This window comes from Pseudorca crassidens, chromosome X (assembly GCF_039906515.1).
Source record: "Pseudorca crassidens isolate mPseCra1 chromosome X, mPseCra1.hap1, whole genome shotgun sequence".
Classification (NCBI taxonomy): Eukaryota; Metazoa; Chordata; class Mammalia; order Artiodactyla; family Delphinidae; genus Pseudorca; species Pseudorca crassidens.
Window position 1 is genome coordinate 94,434,356 of NC_090317.1, and position 21,993 is coordinate 94,456,348.

Consider the following 21,993-nt stretch of genomic DNA (forward strand, 5'->3'; position numbering starts at 1 on the left):
ACTGGAATTGGCCAATAACTAGGGAAATATTAGAGAAAACCTCCAAAGAGCTACTCCAGTTGTTGAAGTGATTGTCTCTAAGTAGTAGGGTTGTGGACTTTTCCCCCCACTTTGTGCTCTTTGGTAGTCTCAAACCCGCATAGCACAGGGAGATCAGCTCCGTGCTCTGTGACTGCCTAGAGGGGTGGGATAGGGAGGGTGGGAGGGAGGGAGGGACATCTGGATCACGAGTTGTTTTTTTGTTCGTTTTTGTGGGTTTTTTGTGTTTTTTTGGTGGGTTTTTTGTGTTTTTTTGGTGGGTTTTTTTTGTTTGTGGTTTCTTTGGTTCTTGTTTTTTGTGTTTTTTTTCTTGTTTTTGTTTTTTACTAGTAACATGAATAGATGAAACAAGTGTTCTTTACTGTATTCAAGAAATAAGTAAAGGAAGATTGTGAGTTTTGACTTAGGCCACTCTGGATGTACTACACTCAGAAAAGACTATATTGCTCACTCCCATTCCTAAAGAAATAAAGCTGAATTATGGCAAGGTTCTCTCCTGCATGTTAGAAACACTGCAGAGTATGGTCTGTGCATTTGCCATCAAAATTGTAGAGGGAGAGGAGCAGGTAAGGAAAGTATTTTCTCCATATAAGAAGATCATTTTTTTTTTGGAAAGGAAACTTACTTTAATTATAATATGTGTATATCCTGTTTATCTTGTTGATTGTGTGCTTACAAAAGCAACCGTTCATTCACACCCATTTTTAAAATGCTCACTTGGTAATGTCACTTTGCTAGAATCAGATGAATAACATTGTGTTCTCCACAGATCTTATGTTGTGAGAAAGGAATGTGATGAGTGGAGATATGCACAAAATGTGATAAGGGCATCACAACAGCAAGGTTAACTAAGGTCGTTTTTCCAAAGAACTTGAGCTCATTGAATTGTACCTCAAGTTAATCAAATTAATCTAGAAGTAACTTTGAGAAACACCTTCTTGGGTATTTGTGGCTCACATTAGCATATCACAGGAAATGTGAAATGAAAAAAAAATCTGAGGAACTTTGTACAACTCATTATTTACCAAAAGTGTGTGCCCATGGAACCCTCTTCCCTAAAATTGTTTATCACAAGCTCAGGGCTCCAGTGGGTTGAGGGACACACTGTGAACAATGTCTATTTAAAGTGTACATTAAATGGAAGAAAACCTTCCTAACTCAAAGCATTGGCTTAATTTTTGAACGTCTTCTGTCTTGCAAAATATAATCAAGTTGCACCTTTAACACTGCATCAGCTTCTTTCGTTCTACTAAGGAAAGTGAAGCACTTCAGCTACAGCTTTCTTCTTCTCAAAAGACTGGATTCCCAACAAAGGGGAAATCTATGCTATACTCAGTGTTATTTATAGGAAATATGAACTGTCAAGTTCCTGGTAGAGCTTGATCTTTTTCATTTATTTCTTTTATTATGGATGACATCTACCGGCAGAATATAGGTGGCCTTTCAACCTTGCCTTGCCTTGTAAATTAAAGAGGAATGCTAGAACTAGGATTGCTTATTACTCTATTCTCTTACTAATATCTGCCACCTCGCCCAAATACTATCATTAACTGCCAGGTGTTAACGAAGTTATTCATTCATATGTTAATCCAAGAAATCTTTGCTGAGTGCCTGCTCCGTTCCAGGCACTCTTCTAACATCGGGTGTATGTACAGTGTGAAGGAGACTAACAAGCTTGGAAACTTACAATATAGTGGGGAAGATAACCAATGAACACACATATCTATTAACAACACAATCTCAGACAGGGCTAAGTGCTAGGATTAAATCAAAATAGTAAGTCCAGGATTTTTTTTCCTCCCAGGTGAGGTGAACACTTACAGATTGGTGGTCAGGGAGGGCTTCTCTGTGGAGGAGACTTCTGAGCTGAGAACCAGATGGTGAGGAGCCAGCTGATTTTTCTGGATCCTCATAAATAGGCACAAAGGAAACTAGAGAAGTCTGAAGTATGCTGGGCCTCTTTTCATTGATTTAGTTTTCAAGAGTAAAAGAGATTTTCCATTTTAAAAATGGAATTTCTCATCCAGTAATCGGACTCCTAGACTTAGGTGTGTGCCTTGGATGGCAAAGCTAAATTTCCTAACTCAAATGTTTTCCTTAAAATGTGGGTTCATTTTAATTTCTCAAGGAGGAAGGCTGTTTGCCAAATGGGCAGCTGAAGCTCTTCTCTGTTTCTGCCCTTGTGGAGAATGGTATTTCTAAATGATATACATTTGGGCCTTGTTAAGAACCAGAGCAATTTGAATGAAGAGTTGCTATTACTAGTATGCTAGTTATCTGAAGAGCTTTGGAATTATCCAAGTGTGGGGAGGGAGTTCAGTTCAGATTCAAAACTCATCTCCTCAGTGGTTGTAAAATTCAACCGATTTGGCTCCCATCAATTCTAAGGTCCCCCACAGCCCTCCCTGGCACATTATGACTATTAACTAATTTTTATCTAAATTGATTTCCTCTTAGATGAAATGCTACTGTTGGTTTATCTTTAGAAATAAGAAATTGCAAGTTGAACAGTCACTGAATTTACAAATTTAACAACAACCCATATGGACTATAGAATTCCTATAATAACAAATACATTTTGGGAATAAACGGAACAAATCACCTAGCTCACTTCTAAAATTCAACATTCCTTGCTTTGTTTTTTTTTTAAAGACAAGTAGGTGGGTGACTTTAGTCACCAACTGCTCAGAAACACAGGCTGCAGAGAACAGGGATTTGGATTAGCAAACCAGAACCTTATGGAACTCTTTCTTCTCTACTGACTACCCTGGCACAACTGGGCTGGAAGGAAACCCCTAATAACATCAAGGGCAGTTCCCCTTAGTCTTCCTCCCATCCCACTGCACCCCACCCTACCAGCCGGAAGCAGAAGTCTTATGAAGAAGTTTTGTGGAGAACATCCTGTCCTGGTTTCTTCTGTTCCAATGGGCTTGCCAAACACATCCTTGACCTGGGACACAGGCAGAGTTCAAACCAAGTCTATGTTGTCAGCCTGCTGGTCTCCCTTTTCTGGAAGACTCCTGACTGTGCCCTCTCTGCTTAAATATTGTAGAGGCGACTAGTGTTCTCTCGTAAGGTGGCCAAGGTGTGGGAGAGTGGCTGACCTTTGATTCTGGCAATCTCTTGAACCGTATGCAGGGCCAGGCCTGGGTGGGCAAGTGGGCAAAGGTTTTTGGGAACCCCACGAGGGATGAAGTAGGGAGCATCGGTTTCCACGACGATTCTCTCCAGTGGGATCTTTCTCACAGCATCGTGGACCTCCCAGGCAGAAGGGTAAGTCAGGACTCCAGTGAAGCCCACAGACATGTTGGGGAAGTAGTCCAGAAGGGGCTCGATGACTGCGTAACTGCCAATGAAGCAATGCCAATGGATCTTGTAGTCAGAGGGCATAATTTTTTTCAGGATGTCCCTCAGATCTTTCTCAGCTTCTCGGCAGTGGATCAGCACGGGCTTGTTTAAAGTGATGGCCAGCTGCAGCTGTCTCTCAAATATCTTTTGCTGCTGTGGGACAGGTGTGCTGCACTTATGGGAGTAATCCAAGCCAATTTCTCCATATGCTACAGCCTTGGGGTGCCGTAAGGCTTGCACAATATCTGTTTCGTGACTCATACGGTAGTAACGTGCAAAATGGGGGTGACAGCCAAAGGCCCCCCAGACCAGATCCTCTTTCAACAGCTCCACCCATATACCATCCTTCAGTGTGCGAGGATCACAGAAATCAGAGATGCAGCCATGAAATTCCTTAGGGAAGGAGCTGCTATATATTTTTCTGAACTTGTTAAACGTCCCTGTGAAAGACAACCTGGAATAGAGCATGTCCAGGTGACAATGGGTATCAATGAAACCCGCCTGTAGGCTTTTTTTCCAGTGGCTCCTTGGCAGGGAATGAGATGCATGTCCTCCCCGAGAACGTGATGGTGTCTCCTCTTGGAGATGGTGTCTCCTCTCCTTCATCCTGGCTTCTGAACTTCTGGAGAAATGAAATGAATGAGAATTTGGAGACTGATCTTCTTCTGATGACTTAAGTTCTCTGGACCAGGTTGGGGAGTACACTGGAAAATTGAAGGTATAACCACTCAAGAAACTCTGGCTGCTCTTCCCAGCCTGGGATGTGTTGCTGCTGCTGCTGCCACCCATGGAGAGAAGGCAAGGAGGCTTGGGACTACTGGGCCAGTAGCTGGCAGAGTCATGCCAAGGACCACTATACAAATTAGGCCAGTAGGTGACAGGCTCAGCTGTGAAGGATGGAGGCCTTGAAATTCTTGCGGCACTGAGTGAGACTGGCTCCTCCTGAGGGGATCTGAAGGCAGAACTCTCATCCACGTCAGACCAGCCACCTCCTGAAGAAGGGTGCTCAATTACAATACTCTTATCTTGATGCTTCTGGATTTGTGAATGACAGTCACGTCTGTCTAGAAATTTTAGGGCTGGAGAGCTGCCTTCAAAAATGAGTGCCCTTGGGTCACCAAGTGGCTTCTCACGATGTACCATCATTCTCCTGTCACAGAAGTCGCTTGTGTCTATCTTCTCTCTGACCTCTGAGGCAGACACTATTCTTTGAGGAGCAGAGAAGGGGACATCTGTGGCTGATCTTCCTCCAGAGCTGGGCTGCTGTCTTGGGCTCCAATTTGTATTAGTGGCAGCGTCTCCTTCTAACATCAATGTTCCCAGCATGCCCCGGATCGCCTTCACATATATCATTGAAGAGCTTTGGTCTTGCTGTCTACCCCAGCTTCTCTGGCCCTCGTCTGCTTCCTCAGTCGCATTATTCTGACCCTCAGCTATGGCTGCAAATTCAGGGTTTATGGAGCTATAGAAACTATGTTTGGAATTCCCCGTAAGGTTGTGGACATCTTTTGAAGAAGCCATTTCTTCTAGAACGGGGCTGGCAAAGCACAAAGGGGATGGCGCTGAGGCGATTCCACGCACGAGAGGAACCCGGAGTGCTCCGAATCAGGCAGTCTTTGGAGGCTGCTCCACCCACACGCGAACCTGAGGAATGGGAAGAGTATAAAGAGAAGTAAGATGAGGAGGTGGAATTTCCCTGACAGGATGAACCCCAGGAAACCTCGGCTTGAAGGCCACAAGGACCTCCTTCTGAGCTTTCAGGCACCCGGGCGGCTAGGCTCCCCTGGACGTAATGCACAGCCCTAAGCTGGCTGGCTGGAGGACGCCACGTCACTGGGCCCCCAGAGGCATCCGCGTTTGCTGGGGGCTCCTTGTGGTCCTTTACCTTGCGCCGCTCCCACCCCCGCGGCTTAGGGCACTTACTCCTTTCTTTCACTGGCCCATCACAGTTCTCCGTGTTCCAGAGATGTCAAAGTCCTTCTACTGAGTTTGTGATCTCAAAACTATTCGGAAAAGTCACAAAGATCCAGGATCGCCTGAAGGCTTGGCTCGGCGCCCAAGCCCTCAGCGAGCTCCCGAGAAAAATGGCAGCGAGTTTTTTTTTTTTTTTTTTTACACAGTTACTTCCGGGGCGTCAAGGCACTTACGGGACATCAAAGCACTTCTGGGATTAGAAAGCTTTTCTATTTGGTTTGGAATACAAGGCCCTTGTGAGATGTCAGAGCCCTCGAAAAGGCTGCAAGGTAATTTAGGGACCCCACACAGGGGCCCCTGAGCTGGGCTGGTGGCCTAGAGGTCCAGGCTGCTGAGGGAGTACAGGAGGGCGGGGCTGAACCCAGCGCTGGAGGAGGTGGGGGGAGGGCACAGCTCCTTCCACCCACCTGCCCTGGCCACCGGAAGTACTCCTGCCACACAGGGTGCCCCCCCATTCTTCTACCTCAGGTCTGTTCCCTCCTCTCCACAGCTGTCCCTCACACCCGTCCGCCCCTGCCTCATGTGCGTCGTAGCCAGCGCGCCACTGGAGTTGCCGCCATTGCTTGCTTTTTGTCACTGCCCCCCGCCCCTCGTGTGCGTCGCAGCCAGCCCGTCACTGCAGTTGCCGCCATTGCTTGCTTTTTGTTACTTTCCTCCCACCCCTCCCACCAGTGTTTTTGAAAAGCATAATTATGGTTTATAAAGCATAGTTTAAATATACATGGTTTTGAAAACATAGTTGTAGTATGTTACCATTTTCAGTCCTGTGGTTTTTTTTCACTCAACATTTGTGCATATCCTAAGCATTTCTCTTATTGCTGCATCGTTTTAAAAAACATCATACTACTGCCTTCATAATATGCCATAGAATACATACATGTGCCATAATTCACCAGATCCTTCCTTTCTTGTTAGATCTTTAATTTATCCCACTCTAATTTTTTTGTGTAATAAAAAAAATGCTGCAAAGAACATCTTTGCACATATGTTTCTCCATATTTTGGTTTGTTTCTTTGGGCTGCGTGCCCGGAAATGGAGTTCCTGAGAAGAAGTATAGGAATTTTAAAATGGCTCTTCAGAGCATCACACTACCTCAGAAGAACTGCAATAATTTAAAATACCATGGGTAATGAATAACCCTACCAGGCTCATTTAATAGGAGAAACAAACAAAACCGGCACCTCACTGTTATTTTAATTTGTACTTACCTGATACTTTTTTAGAGTGAATATTTTCCTTTTTTAAATTGAACCTCTCCTGCATTTTAAGTTCTGTTTTTATTTCTTTCTTAAGATCCTTTAAGAATTAATTAAAATTTTTTTTATAAATTAAGCTTTTGTCATATGTTCTAAATTTCTTATTTGTATGTTGCTTGTTTTTAATTTATATTTTAGCCTATTGAAGTTATAACTTGTTTTTGTAGTTAAATTTTAATATTTTCTTTCATAATTTTGTCTTTTTCTCTTAAATCTGGAATGGTCATCCTCCCTTTCAGGGCTTTGCCACATATATAATTTTTTTTGGAGGCTAAAAGGGATTGATTTGTTATATTTAAGCTGATAATCCATCTGGTATTTATTTTGGGTTATAATTTATTTTAGGTGGAGATATACATTGATGGTTTTCCAAGTTAGTACTTTTTTCACTTGCTGACATGATTCCTCTTTCATCATGTGTTAAATTCCTATATGTAATAGAGCGTATTTCCAGACTATCTATTCTTTTCCACACACTAGTGTGTCTCTCATTACTCTGGTTTTGCACTGTTTTAATAACTGAAGCATAATAGTAAGTAAGGTATAAAATCTAGGACAGTTAGGTCTTCTACATTACTCTTAATTTTCATAATTATCTTTAATAGGCTGACTGTTTATCAGATGAAATTAGAATTATTTTTTCAAGTCCTTCCAAAACATCAATGAAATATCCATTTGAAATATGTTATTTTAGTCTGCTTATCCAGAATATACTTTGCCTGTCCTATTATTTGTCAAGTTTTCATATATCTTCTAGTAAATACTTTTAGAGTTTTATCTGGGTCACAGAGTTTTCATTAAAACTATTTTTAAGTGTTTTGTAATTTTTTATTCTATTGTGAATATACCGTTTTCTTCCACTGTATTTTCAGGTGGTTATTGCTAGTACATAAGAATATTTTTGATTCAGTTGTGGTTATGCTGAAATCTTTTATTTATTCTTAGTTTTTCAGCGTTTCCCTATGCCATTATTTTGTCTATCTATAATGATAGCTTTTGTCTCTTTCTTGCTAATATTTTTACTTCTTACATTGTCCAGAACTCCTAAAAAATATTAAATCATGATGTTGGTAGGGGCATTTTTGTTCTGTTCCTGATTGTAGCAGACACATAGTTCAATTACATATAATACTGGATATGTAGGCTATTGTTTTAAAGCAGATGCTTTTTTATCCTGTTAAGGAATTACTCTTGAATTTTAAAACGTATGTGGTAGGAAACAGTTTGAGATCATTATATATTTGCTCTTACTTCCTAATTTAGAAACATCTTTGCATCTGTGAGGAAAATGCTGCTTTTTGTGTAGTTTGCTTATGACTGTTATGGACTCTTGAATTTTGTTTGCTTGTATTTTAGTTAGGATCTTTGCTCTATAAATCATAAATAGTGAAATTGCTCTGGAACAGTAGTTCTCAACCTAGGCTTGCACATTGTAATCACTTGGGGAGCTTTAAAATCACTGATACCTGGGCCTGACCTGAGGGATTCTGATTTCATTGTGTGTGGGTGTGTATAGGTGTGGATGTGGCCCAAACATCACGATTTTATAAAGCTCTACAGGTGATTCTAATGTGAAGCCAGGGTGAAAACTATTGCTCCATAGTTTTCTTTTTTTTTTTTTTAATACCTTGTGTATTAGGCATTGGAATTCACCTTTATAGCTTTCCATCTTTTTTGGTATCCTGGGGGAGTTATATAAAGTGGTGCTTTGCTTTTCCTTGAAAGCTTGAAAGAATCTATTAGTAAATCATCCTGGTTGGAGCCTTTGTTGGGGCAATACTTTGGTAATTTTTTTACTTCTTACTTGGTTATTAGTTTATTCATTGTGTTTTGATACTTCACAGTTCTTACAGAAAATCACTTATTTAATTGTGGTTTTAAAATTTATGTTCATAAAAGCTTGAATAATTTATTATAATAAGATAATTTACATCTTATAATTTATTACATCTCTATGTTGTGCACTATCTCGTTTCTGATTTTGTTTATTTACATTATTTGATTATCTTTGCTAGTGCAGGGGAGCAAAATTTGCCACCCCAAATAGTGTCTCTTAGGCATGTGGATTATCCTGAGCTGAAAACAGTCAAGGCCCAAAAGACTAAGGAAGAGCCTTTGACTTTCTCCCTAACTGCCTAAAAGAATTTAGATACAGGACCCGTTCCATGAAGGGAGACAGGGAGGAACCTAGCAAAGTGTCAGTTAAAATTCCTCTCTTTCTCCCATTGCTTCTGTATGGCCCAGCAAACGTTTGTTTACCAAACATTTGCTTTTTTTCATCTTCTTGTGAATTGCCTTCCTCCCCTTTGAAGTCGCAACCCCTACCCACTTCCCCTTCTCTCAGATGGCATATAAGCTTCAATTGCCTAACTTGTCTTTGGGCTTCATATTCTTATGGAGCCCCTATACTACATAATGAAATTTGGTTTTTCTCCTGTTAATCTGTCTCACGTCAGTTTAATTCAGTTAGACCAGTCAGAAGAACCTAGAAGGGTAGAGGAAAGTTTTTTCCCTCCCCAATGCTAGAATCTTACCTATTTTATTTATTAATAAAAACTCTTGAATTTATTTATTGCAGTTGTTTTTCTCCTTTCAAATTTATCTATTTGTGCTTTTATCCTTTTTGCTTTAGACTTGTTTTCCTTATGACAAATTTTTGCACTTTCAAAAATTTTTGTTCAATCCATTGCTGACTGTGACTGCATTTCAGAATTACTTGTGGAGCTTTAAAAAAAATACTAATGCCCCTCTTAACTGCCTCCAAGATTCCTGTTTAATTTATTTAGGCTTGGGTATGTTTTCTTTTGTTTTTTAAGTTCCTAATGTGAAGCCGAGAAGGCTGAGAATCACTGAGTTAGTATATTTACCTGTGTTGGCTGTCTTTAACTCTAAATTCTCATATGTTATCATCTAAATCCAGTAATTTACCCAAGAGTACAGATTTGCTTGTATCTTATAGGTTTGTACCTCTTTAAATTTTATTAAATTCTCTACTTATTTTTTGTATTTTAAAATTTGCTCTCCTCACAATAACTATTAGGGGTGACAATATTTGTTTATAGTTACATGATACATTTTTAGTTGTATTGTTTGTGATTGATGGCTATGATTTCTGTAGTTTAAATTTATTAAAAAAATTTTTTTGTGTGTGAATTAGCCTATGTAGGGAAGGAAAATAATTTTCCTTTTACCCTTCTAGGTTTTTGGCTGAGATGCCCCCTGTAATGAAAGACAGCTTAACAGGAGAAAAACAAACAAGTTTAATAGCATGTTTACCTCCTGTATACATGGGAGATACCAGGAAAACTGAGTAACTTTCCCAAATATCCCAAGCCACCACCTTAAATACTAGTTCCAACTAAAGGCAAAAGATGTTCGGGGTATGGGGAGCCAGTTAAGGGAGGTTATCAGGCAAAGCACAATAAAGGTCGGTACAGTTATGCAGATTTAAGTTCATGCTTTCTCCATTGATGCATTTCTAGAGATATAGTTATCTTCCTTTTTCTGGCACAGAGAGGGAGAAACCCTTACCAATGGAGATTTCCATTAAACATGTAAAAGTCTCTTACAAAAGGATAACTTTTACTCACATTTCAGAGCTTCTCCTTTCTCAGCTGTTTCTTAAAAATGATCAGCTCAAGATAATTCTTATACCAAAGAAGCATATTTTGGGGTGTTATATTGTGCTGCCCTTCACATATGATAAATTTCTTAAAATATACCATTGTCATATATAAAGGAGCCATCCTCTATATGCAATACAAAATTCATTATAGTTTATTTCCTTAATTCTGAGATTCCATAGTCATAAGAGAAACCATTGATTTAATAACACCTTGGGGACTTCCCTGGCAGTCCAGTGGTTAAGACTTCGCCTTCCAATGCAGGGGGTGCAGGTTCGTTCCCTGGTTGGGGAGCTAAGATCCCACATGCCTCATGGCCAGAAAACCAAAACATAAAACAGAAGCAGTATTGTAACAAATTCAATAAAGAGTTTAAAAATGTTCCACATCAGAAAATAATAATAATAACATCTTTTTCCAGAAGAATAAACAACACTGCATCAAATGTACACAAATTTTTATTGTCTACTAACTAACCTATGATAGCATGCATTTATCCTTACTATTATGTACCTTCTTCTTTAGTACCTCGCAATTTAAATCTGAGCCTTTTTCATTAAATAGAACATAAACATTTTAAACTTAGACTTATGATGTTGATCTCTTTATAAAATGTTGAGCTTTATTGAATATTACTGGTGCTTCTTTCTTTCCTAACAGCTTCTCTAGGAATTCAGCTGTAAGCTTTTGACACTCAGATGTTTGGTTCCTGAGTAATAGTCTTTATGACTCATGCATTGGTCATACCAGCTTCACGATCTTTTAAAATTCTGTGATTTATTCTGAGAGATTAGACTTTTGTTTTTGCCTTATGATTGCATTGCCTAGCACATGATGGACAATCTTCTAGCATTTTTATGTCAATGCTACATCAGACAGTAACATTTTGAAAACATTTTAAGTGAAAATTAGGATTCCAAATTAATGTTAAAATCCAGCTATTTGGGATATGCAGTGCAAAGCAGAGAACTCAGTTGACGTGCAAACAGAACTAACTCCTTCCCCACAAGGCTAAATTTACACCTTACATCAAGTTACATCTATGTTCCTCGTTAAAATGCATTCCTGACTGCTTTGAGTTTCTTTTGGCTTTACATGTAAGAAGAATCTGATTTCAGAAATATTAACATTAAATTTTTTTCCATTATATGAGGAAATATCACATATCTAGTATTTAAAGCTAATTGATTTCAGATTTTATATCCTCTTGGCTAGCATCAAAAATCTGAATGCCTTGGGGATCAGGCAGGTAACCTCATATAATACAGGGCTTGTAGAGGCCTGTGGGGAATGGAAGATCACACAACCTGCCAAATGACATTTACATTCCATTTTCAAGAAAATTACAGCCAATTACATCCTTTAGGACCTTATTTATCTAGTCTCTGCTTGACATCATAAATTATGATGAAACCTTGTATCATAATTATGTTTCTATAAATTTTCATTTCTCTCAGTTTTTATTTTAGATTGTTCTCTCTGGATTCTCTGGTACATCAAGTTCCATTGCAATTAGGTCTTTCACCTTTGTGAGATCACTTTTAATCTACTTGGTATCTCTTCCCTCAAATGCCATTTTGCTACATTTTACAGTTTCCTCTCCCTCTTCTTTTTCTATCTTTCCATCTCTACTGCTCTGACTTGCTCTCTACCTTTCACGCTGGAGTTCATCAGCCCTGTATTCTCAGGGGACCAGAACATGAAATATCAGTCTGTCCCTCTTCTAGAAATATTGAAGTCCAACCTAAAATCATGTCTTTCTTTTTGTTTCCACTGAGCATCGTTTATTCTCTTTCAGTGCATCATTTGCTTGATAAATATTTAATGATTATATGCTTGACAATATTGTCAGCTGATCTCTGGCCGTTTGGTCATGCACAAATTTACACCAGTAGCATTCACTACATAGAGGTAGGTGGGGTATGAACAGTCTCTCTACACTTTCCTACCCAATTACAAAGAAAAAAATTTCAGATTGAATATTACTGTAGGAGCAGAAAACTTTTCCCTTCTTCCCTTTTAGATTCTTTCTCTGGAGTAATAGTTAAATTGACATAATACAGATTAATGGACGAAAAGGAAATTTTGTACATGTCGGAGCCCCATAAAAATATGAGACTCTTTGGCAGTCGGGTACTTGAGGCTTATATACCATCCTGAGCTAAGTAGGGGGGGGGGTAGAGGTCTGGGGCTTCAAAGATCATTCACAGGAAAATGAGAAGAGCAAGTGTTTGGTAAACAAATGTTTGCCGTGCCATGCTGGATAAGGCTTTCTGATATAAATAAGTTTTCTCTGGTAATAGCTCTCTTCCTGGTGCAGGTTTCGTGTCTAAGTTCTTTTAGGCAGTTAAGGGAGAGGTAAAAAGTTCTTCCTGTGTCTGCTGGGCTCTGTCTTCAGCTCAAAATAATCCACATTCTAAAGTGGCACCTTCTAGGGTGGCATATTTTGCTCTTCCTCACTACCTCTACTGAAAGCTTGACGGAACCCCAGCTGTCTTGTCCTTTTAGGTGTTCCAACAACATCTTTTTCCCCCCTACTTTAAAAAAATTGAGACAGTATTCATATAACATAACGTTTACTATTTTAGTGTTCAATATAATTCGCCATCCCACATCTTTTTTTAAAAATTGAGGTAAAATTTACATAACAAAATTAACCCTTAGGCATTTTAAAGCGTACAGTTCAGTGGCATCTAATATATTCACAGTGTTGTACAACCATCACCTCTGTTTAGTTCCAAGACATTTTCATCACCCCAGAAGGAAACCCTGTACCCATCCAACAGCATCTTACCGGAAATGTTCACTCAACACAAATATGACAACATTCTAGTAGTGAGTTTAGCTAACTTTCTAACTGGAATCAGGCCGGATAAATTCCCCAAGAAAGCAGCTGAGCATAGGACCGTTTTGGAATGAAGACAAAGGAGCCATTTTGAAGGTATAGGTCTCTGGGCTTACTAGATTCCTAGAACCTGTTCTGGTAAAGACAGTGGCTGGTCAATATTTGTAACTTATCCATTCATTTTGAATACAGTTATTTCACTAGCTAAAACTCATTTCTAATATTCTTTTTTTTTTTTTTTTTTTTTTTTTTTTGCGGTACGCGGGCCTCTCACTGTTGTGGCCTCTCCCGCTGCAGAGCACAGGCTCCGGACGCGCAGGCTCAGCGGCCATGGCTCACGGGCCCAGCCGCTCCGTGGCATGTGGGATCTTCCCGGACCTGGGCACGAACCCGTGTCCCCTGCATCAGCAGGCGGACTCTCAACCACTGCGCCACCAAGGAAGCCCTAATTACCATATTCTTTATGGTAATTAGCAAAACCTCTTCTGTTGATCAGAGATAAACTACTGAGGCATTTTGTCAGCCACTTCTGAAGCATGGGCTTCTGATAGAAATTTGCCAAACAATCCTGGAGCATATATTCCTAATTAGGGTAACTGACCACCCCTAGAGGTTAGATTGTGCCTAACAGCCTCACTCACATATATATTGTCTATGTTGAATTAACTTGGTGTTACAACAGATGTACACTTAACTTTTGCAACTTTAATTATAAAAATTGAACAAAAATGAGAGCAAAGGAAGTATTAAAATGGAGCTCTGAAGGAGCCTGTGCCCCAGACCAAGCTTGAAATGGTAGCCTGAATCTACTGTTCCTTCAACTGTCCTCAATTACCATGTCTTTCTTAGTGTGTGTAAGCAGGTTGTTGTGTTGAGAGTGATTCTAATGGTGAAAGGTATGTATTATTCATACAACATGGCACCTAAACCTAAGGAAGCTATTTCAACTGGTCTTCAACTGAAGAGGCAGTCAGTCTTCCGCTTCAACATGGGAGAAAAACAGGCTGTGTTGTACTTACTGAGAGGCACAGTTTTCCAAAGTAGTTAAGGAATTTTCAAGGGTATTTTTTACTCTCTCTGATTTTTACTGTAACTACTTTAGAATCCACCTCTCCTACCCATGTCTACCCCCCACCTGCACCCCGACACACACAGTAAGATGAGGCTGGGTCTAGCATTGAGCTAGGCTCTTTGAGGTTCCTGAAGAAGTGTAGGGTGGGGTCTCCAGTGCATTGGAAGAATTTCAGCTCCGCCTGTTTGAATTGCCTCAAGGCAAGCAATCAGCAGGACCAGAGATGAGAATAATTTTATCCTAGAACCAAGGTAGCTTTGTGGTATTTTTAATGAGAAAAAAATGACAAAACTTATATTCGTCTTGTGGGAAAGAATATTATTTTGTCTGTAACACATACACATGGAATCCCACTGTGAACTTCCAAAGACAGACGCTAGTTCCATTTATGGTGGAGCTGAATGATGGATTCATTGCTTGAATATCATTTCCTCATTCTAACCAGACAGTGATGAAAATATAAAATAATCTTTATATACTGTAACCTACACTGTATATCCATTCTCATAGCTGATGTGTAGAATGTCCTCTTGCAAAAATTTCCTCAAATTTTTTCTTTACGTTAACAAAAAGTATACAGGCAGTAGCTTTATTGATTTTAAGTTCGCTGAATTTTTTTCATTTCTTAGTTTCTAATTATGATTCCAACAGGTATTATCTTTTGATGCCTATTTAGAAGATGAAGTGCCTGATAAAATTCAAGAAAACTATAGAATAAGATGCTATAAAATCTACTTCTACCTTGAAGATGACACAATTCAAGTAAATGAACCAGCATTGAAAAATAACAGACTGCCTCAAAGTATCTATTTAAAGCAGAGTTATGGTTCTTTCACTTCTAACTACTGCCTTTATATACTACCTTTCTCTCGCTTTTTAAAAGACCCCATGCTACTGCGTAGGTATCTAACTTGTTGGCAATGGTGAATGTAAACATGCTGATAGCTTGTAGTTATTGATGCTGACTTATCAGCTTTCTACCCTCCTCACCTCAACACTGGCCATTTCACTCTCTTCCGTGTTATCCCTGTTTCTTTCACATGCTGCTCTAGTATGAGCAAACTCTCCTGTGTCTTTGACTTTTTCCTTCAAACTCTTTTTTGTCTTTTTGCTATGACCACATTACTTCCTTCATAACACCCTCAGGGGTAGAGGGAGGACTGGTCTCCACTGCCACTTCCAGATTGGGCTTCTCTCTCCTTTCTTGAATTCACTGCTGTTTGCTTCAACCACTCTCTCTTCATCTTCATACCTATTAACTACAGACTTTCATAGTGCTTCAAGAGAAGGCCATTGCTCCTTCGCCCCACGTATGCCAGTCATCTTTACCCATACTCCACTTCAGCCAGACAAGAGTTAGCTCTGCAATGTGGCCAGTGGAGAAGCGAATCCTAGGTTGCATTAGTAGAAGCATGGCAGAGGTCAAGGGAGGTAATCGATTTCTTCTGTGTGTGCTGTAAGTCCTTTACTTTGGACAATGCCAAGTTCCGGATGCCTTCAAGGGACAGCAACCATGTTGGTGAAAGGACTGAAAATTTATCATGTGTAAGGGAGAATAGTGAAAAGGGATATTTGTCTGTAAAGGGAAGACTCAGGTGTGCCTGATAAATGTCTTAAGGAATCTAAAGGGCTGTCACGTGGGGGAGGGGTGACCTAATTTTCTGTATCCTCAAGGACAGGACCTAGGGGATCAGAACTCAGGTCAGTAAGAGGAATAATTTTTTGGCAGAGAGGTTCACATACTTAGGACAAGGTACAGGTGGGTGGAAGGACCACCCTGCCTGAATCCTGGGGTAGGCAATGGTCCTCTCTCTCTCCTTCCGTTGCATCAGGCTTTTCTGACAATAGTATGGTTTGGAGACCAGAGTTAAAGTTCAAGGAAGACCACAGACAGAAGGGACCTTAGGCTAATGGCACACACTCTGTTGGAAAGATGTAGGGACAAGTGGGCCTGGCCACAGCTGTAGCTTGCCAGTCGGCCTGCTGAATAGTCATGGGTTTTATCTGTGTTTCTTGGGCAAAGGACACATGGGGCTAGAATGGGTGTCACCAATGAATGAGTGGCCAAATTAAGGCCTCATGAATATTGAGTATCCATGAATATTTAGTGCCTCTTGTATATTTAGTGTATCATGAATATTCAGAGCCCAGGTACCTCATGTATATTTAATACATACTGAAAAGTAGTTGTCTCTTGTTCCTTCCATTCCTTTCTTTCTGTGTTTAACATATACATGCTCTACTTACTATCAAATTATCGTTATTTAACACATCTTATGATTTTCTGCCTATGTTGAATAAACTTTTTGCTTACTAAATACTTATCTGGGCCCAGTGCCTCCATATTGATACACCACAATGGGTTCCATGGGGGAGAAACAGAGAAGTTTTAGGACCATAGGCCTCTGAGCATAATGTTATGACGAGTCAGTATGCGAAGGACTTCCTTCTGTGCTCATGAGATTGAGATTGTTCTTAGAGCATGGCTTCGTTATGTCTGGATGATGAATTTGGAGCCAGTCAGCATTGTCATGAAGTGTTTGTTGAGTGTCTACTCCACGCTAGGCACTGTGCTGGGTTTTGGGAAAATGGACAAAAGGAATAAGACTCATTATATCCCTATCTCATGGAGCTTGTAGGCAAGCAGGTTGGAGAGGAAAGGGAGCAAGGTGACTAGTCCAGGAGTTTTGCAATTGTTCAGGGTAGAAGTGCTGAGTATCCAAACCAGGACAATGACGGTAGGAAGAGGACACAGGGGAAAGATTGTAGACACATTTGATTGGCAGTTAATAGGCCTTGGCCAGCGATTAAATATAGAGTGTGAGGAAGGGGAATATCATTATCTCATTTAATCACCCCAGTGACCATCTACAGTAGGTTATCATCAGCTTTTACAGAAAGGAAACAGGCTTAGAGAAGTCATTTGCTCCATCTGAATCTTAACTGCTTGTCTCAGAGCTCATGCTGTGGTTGAGAGGATGGTGATGCGTTAGTAGAGCCCAGGAACATGGAGCAAGGAGTGGCATTGGAGTTGGAGCTGGGGTGTGTTTGGGTCATGAGGCTTTTCAGGTTGTGTTGGAACATCTGTGTGGTGTTGCCCACAAGGCAGGTAGAACCTTAGGATGTGTCCTCAGGAAAAAAGTCGACACTGGAGTTGTGGATTGGGAATCAGGGGTGCCCAGATCATGAGCAGAATCAGGCTATTGTACCATGTTGGGAGAGAGCCACTGTTGAGGTGGTGGAAAGAGGAAGAAGATTTGATTTAGTGTTGTGCTTGGTTTTACTGGTGGGAGGAGCGGGTGAGGATTGGTATGGGGAGGCAATATGAACTGTCCTCATGGTTCTTTGTGTTCCAGCTGATACAATATCTATTCCCTGGCTTTTATTTGGAGAATTTGTGGCTTAATGATAAATCTTTTAGGAAATATGGAAATGCTTTGATATTTAAGAAAAGATTTTCACTTTTAAAGTTGGAACTTTAAAGTTAAAAACTTTTAAAGTTGGAAGTGTGATATTTTATTTTGTAAAGGGACAAGTGGTCTTTATACTTTTTAAAAAAGTTTTTATTAGAGTCTAGTTGATTTACAATGTTGTGTTAGTTTCAGGTGTACAGCAAAGTGAATCAGTTATACATATACATATATCCACTCTTTTGTAGATTCTTTTCCCATGTAGGTCATTATGGAGTATTGAGTAGAGTTCCCTGTGCTGTCCTTATTAGTTATCTCTTTTATATATAGTAGTCTGTATATGTCAATCCCAATCTCCCAATTTATCCCTTCCCCCCCTTTCCCCACTGCTAACCATAAGATTGTTTTCTATATCTGTGACTCTATTTCTGTTTTGTAAATAAGTTAATTTGTACCATTTTTTAAGATTCCACATATATGCAGTGTCATATGATATTTGTAGGTCTTTATACTCTTTAGGGTCATTTTAAACATATATAATGCAGTTTTTAAATATTGACAGTAATGTATTAGAAAATGTTTAAAGAATTATTTCAAAACATTAAGAAAATTGACAACTTTTAATTTCTATGAACATCTGTTTTGCCTAAGTGCATTTGTTTAGGTAAGTGACATTACTGCTTTAGCAAAAAAATATTTTTTTATACATTTTCACTTAAATGCTTTACTCTGATATTCCCTAACTAAGCTTTGCTTATTTTTTGTTTTGTTTTTTTGCGGTACGCGGGCCTCTCACTGTTGTGGCCTCTCCCTTTGCGGAGCACAGGCTCCGGACGCGCAGGCTCAGTGGCCATGGCTCACAGGCCTAGCCACTCCGCGGCACGTGGGATCTTCCCAGACCGGGGCACAAACCCACGTCCCCTGCATCGGCAGGCGGACTCTCAACCACTGCGCCACCAGGGAAGCCCAGCTTTGCTTATTTTTTGATTACCTTCCCCACATGACATCAGATTTACACAAGCGATGGACTGGAGGTCATACGACATCCTGAACCTGCATTAGTGACTTGCATTATGTTTTTATTTTTATTACTTTTAAGGCAAAAGTTCATATTCCTGTAGCTCACTGGCCCCTGTCCAGTGAATCTTAGTTTTATTAAACTCCAAGAAGAAAAATGAAATACCTCCTCTATGAGGATCTTGGAAAGGCTTTTATTAAGACTTCTCGATTCTCTCAGCCTCTTGATTTCAAATCTCACATAGGCAGATTCCAAAGGCAGATTGAAGATAGTTATAATGATTTACTTGAAAATAATTTTTATGTAAGTAGGAGGGAATGTTATTCATAAAGACTCAGGGGGAAAAAAACCTTAGGAGAAGACAATTTTAAAGTCTCTCTTGAAATTTTCAGAATTTCTGATGGGCTCACTCTGATCAGGACATTTCCCTGAGTGAGACACAGCTCAGGGGGTATGTACAGAATACATTAGTAATCACGATATGTAATGAGACTGAATTTGTCAGCAGAGTGGAGATACTTGGCAGGCTCTAGCAGTTCCTGTGGAAAGCAAACACAAATAACCACTCTCCCATCAAGTTTTGTTTAGAGAGAAACCGGTCTCTCTTGAAATATTAATTAATTAATTAATATGATGATTCTTGTTAAGGAAGGTCTGTTAGGACAGAGGAAACTTTGGAAGTTCATTGAAATGCCTTCTTCAGGCTTTCCTAAATTAAACGATTGGGAAAAAAGAAATGAGCTTACTGAGCCAGGGGCTCAGACCTCATTGGGATGGGGACACTCAGTTGTGTCTTGAGTGGCCTGGGACTGCTTTTCATGTGCCTGTGGGCCCTCAGAAGGGGTTAGGGGTCACATTTAGGTGCTGGGCACTGATGGCGCTCCTGTTACTTCCATAGGGTTTTGATATTTTCCCAATGAACTGGAAGGTCAGATGCACCTGGTTTTTTTTTTTTTGTAGAGCTGACCATTCAGAAATTAGCGCACCTGGATGAATTATAGCCTCCCTTCTTAGTTGCCTCTCCTATCATGTAATTCTTTTAGGGAGGGGGAGTTTGGAATAAGCCAGAAGTAAAAGAGGCATCCCTTAGCGTGGTGCCAAAATAGGCATTCAGTTCTGTGTAGCTTCTCATCAGAACAACATATTCACGAATCCTTGTTGGCAGAGAGATATATGTGTGTGAAAAGTCAAGTCACTGATGTATGTCGAGGCTTGCTTTCATTTCTTGCCAGGACATCATTCTCTTTTGGGTTAGATGTGTTATATTCATAGAATTTGTTGCTGTTCTACTGGAATATAGTTAAAACGATGTTATGCCAAGCCAGGAATGTCAGAGGTTAATCCTAGTAGTTTTACCTCTGATTGTCTAACAGAACAACTGTTTGTCAAATGCTGTCAAGTCCCAACTAAGCTATACTGAAGAAAAGATAACCGTTAGAAACGTGCCATGATTTTCTGGTAAGGTCTGTACCAGTTGTTCTCAGTGGAGAGCAATCATCAGAATCTCCTGGCCCACCCGCAGAATTTCTGATTCTGTAGGCCTGGGGTCAAGAAATGGCTTCTGGGACTTCCCTGGCAGTCCAGTGGTTAAGACTGCATGCTCCCAATGCAGGGGGCCTGGGTTTGATCCCTGGTCAGGGAACTAAGATCCCACATGCTGCGAGGTGCGACCAAACAAAAAAAAAAAAAGGAAGGAAGAAAGAAAAAGAAATGGCTTCTACTTGATTTTCAGTGCATCCTTGGTTAAGAATACTGATCTCCACTAGTGACTTGTTTTGGCCCCTCAACGGGGTAGTATTTCATATATATATAATCACAAAATAGAAGTCATTTATTTATATTGGGCATATGCTATATCTAATAAGTATGCATCCCATAAAGTGGAATGGTGGGATGGTAGTAGAGTTGCCAGATAAAATACAGGATACCTGGTTAAATTTGAAGTTCTTAGTATAACTGTGCCCCAAATATGACACGGGACATACTTATACTAAAAATTATTCATGTTTATCTGGAATTCAAATTTAACCAGGCATCTCGCTTTTCAGTTCGGTAAATCTGGCAACCCCAGACGGTGGACTTTGCGGAGAGAACTGTCACTGAATGGAGCAGAGTGGAGTATAGGAGTGGAGGTAAGTCACTGTGAAGATAGGTGCTTGGTGCATGCTGGCTGCTCAGTAAATTTGATGAAGAAAGGAAGAAAAAGGGAGGGAGGGAGGGAGGGAGGAAAAAAGGAAAGGAATATGACAGACAATGTCCATAACACAGTGTAGTCATCATGAATGCTATGAGGTACTTTGAGGGATCAGAGGAGGAAATGCCAGTATCCATTAGAGAATAAGGCATTTGAGTGGTACCTCAAAAGTTTCTCCAGATAAAGTTGGAAGAGGTAGGCACATTAGTCAAAAGGAACAGCATGAGGTAAAGAGGTAGGAAAGTGGTGAGGCGAGGAGTTGGGAGGTACTGGGAGCAGATCATAGAGTGTATAAGGAAAACTAGGCAAGAAGGTGGTAGTGCAAGAGCAAGAGGACAGAATACCCAACAGGCTGTCATTTGGGGCTCATTCAGTGGGTAGGGGGAGATGCATAGGATTATTGTTTCTTACTGTGATCAGAGATATGGAATTCAAAAATTTTTATTCTTTTGCTGCAAGGCAAGTGTCAAGTTAGCTATATTTAAAAAGTTATTCTCATTAAATCAAACTCCACAAAGATGACATTTTATAAAAATAGAAATGGAATAGTAATTTTAGTGAAGGAATTATAGTGAGCATAAGAGGAAAAGATACTCGATCATGGCTGATCACAGTGAATGGTCTTAGTATTTTTAGGATACACATGATGACAAGTGGCAATTCCACTCGTATATTCATTCGCCTAAGAAATACCTGCCTCTAGACTTGGATGTACCCTAGGTCTGCAGTGTTACTAAAATGAACTAAACATACTTAAGATAGAAGTAAGAGGTTGGAGTCTTAATTCTTGAAGGTGAATTCCTAAAAACTAAATTTAGTGGTATGAGCAAAGATCTAAAGCAATTCCGAACTGAATGAAATGAAAACGCATTAAACATAAATGGATATATCATCATTTTGATCTAAACCACAGGGGAGTGTTAGAAAGTTAAAGCTTGCAGAGTATAATCATATAGCAGGGCCTTTAAAAAGAAAGAGAGATGAGAAATATGAAGATAAAGAAGAGCTTAAAAGCAGACACCTGATGCCTGGACATCTGCCCAAATTGTCTTTATGGACCAATTAAGAAGATAAATATCTGAACATTTCAGGGGCAGATATAGTGCTTTTGTTATTGTTTTTCCATTTTGTAATGTTATTTTTGTTTATATATCTTGATGGTCTTGGGTGCTCTTCAATGTGTGCCAGAGACATGGCATCCTGCATATTTCTTT

At 39.9% G+C, this 21,993-nt stretch overlaps 1 protein-coding gene and 1 pseudogene across 1 annotated transcript in view; one reads left to right on the forward strand and one right to left on the reverse strand.

The window, feature by feature from the left end:
* The window catches only part of EFHC2 (EF-hand domain containing 2), a 193,733-nt gene that overhangs the window by 67,012 nt on the left and 104,728 nt on the right, over nucleotides 1-21,993 (forward strand).
* Nucleotides 3,079-5,107, reverse strand: LOC137217163 (putative deoxyribonuclease TATDN2 pseudogene; annotated as a pseudogene).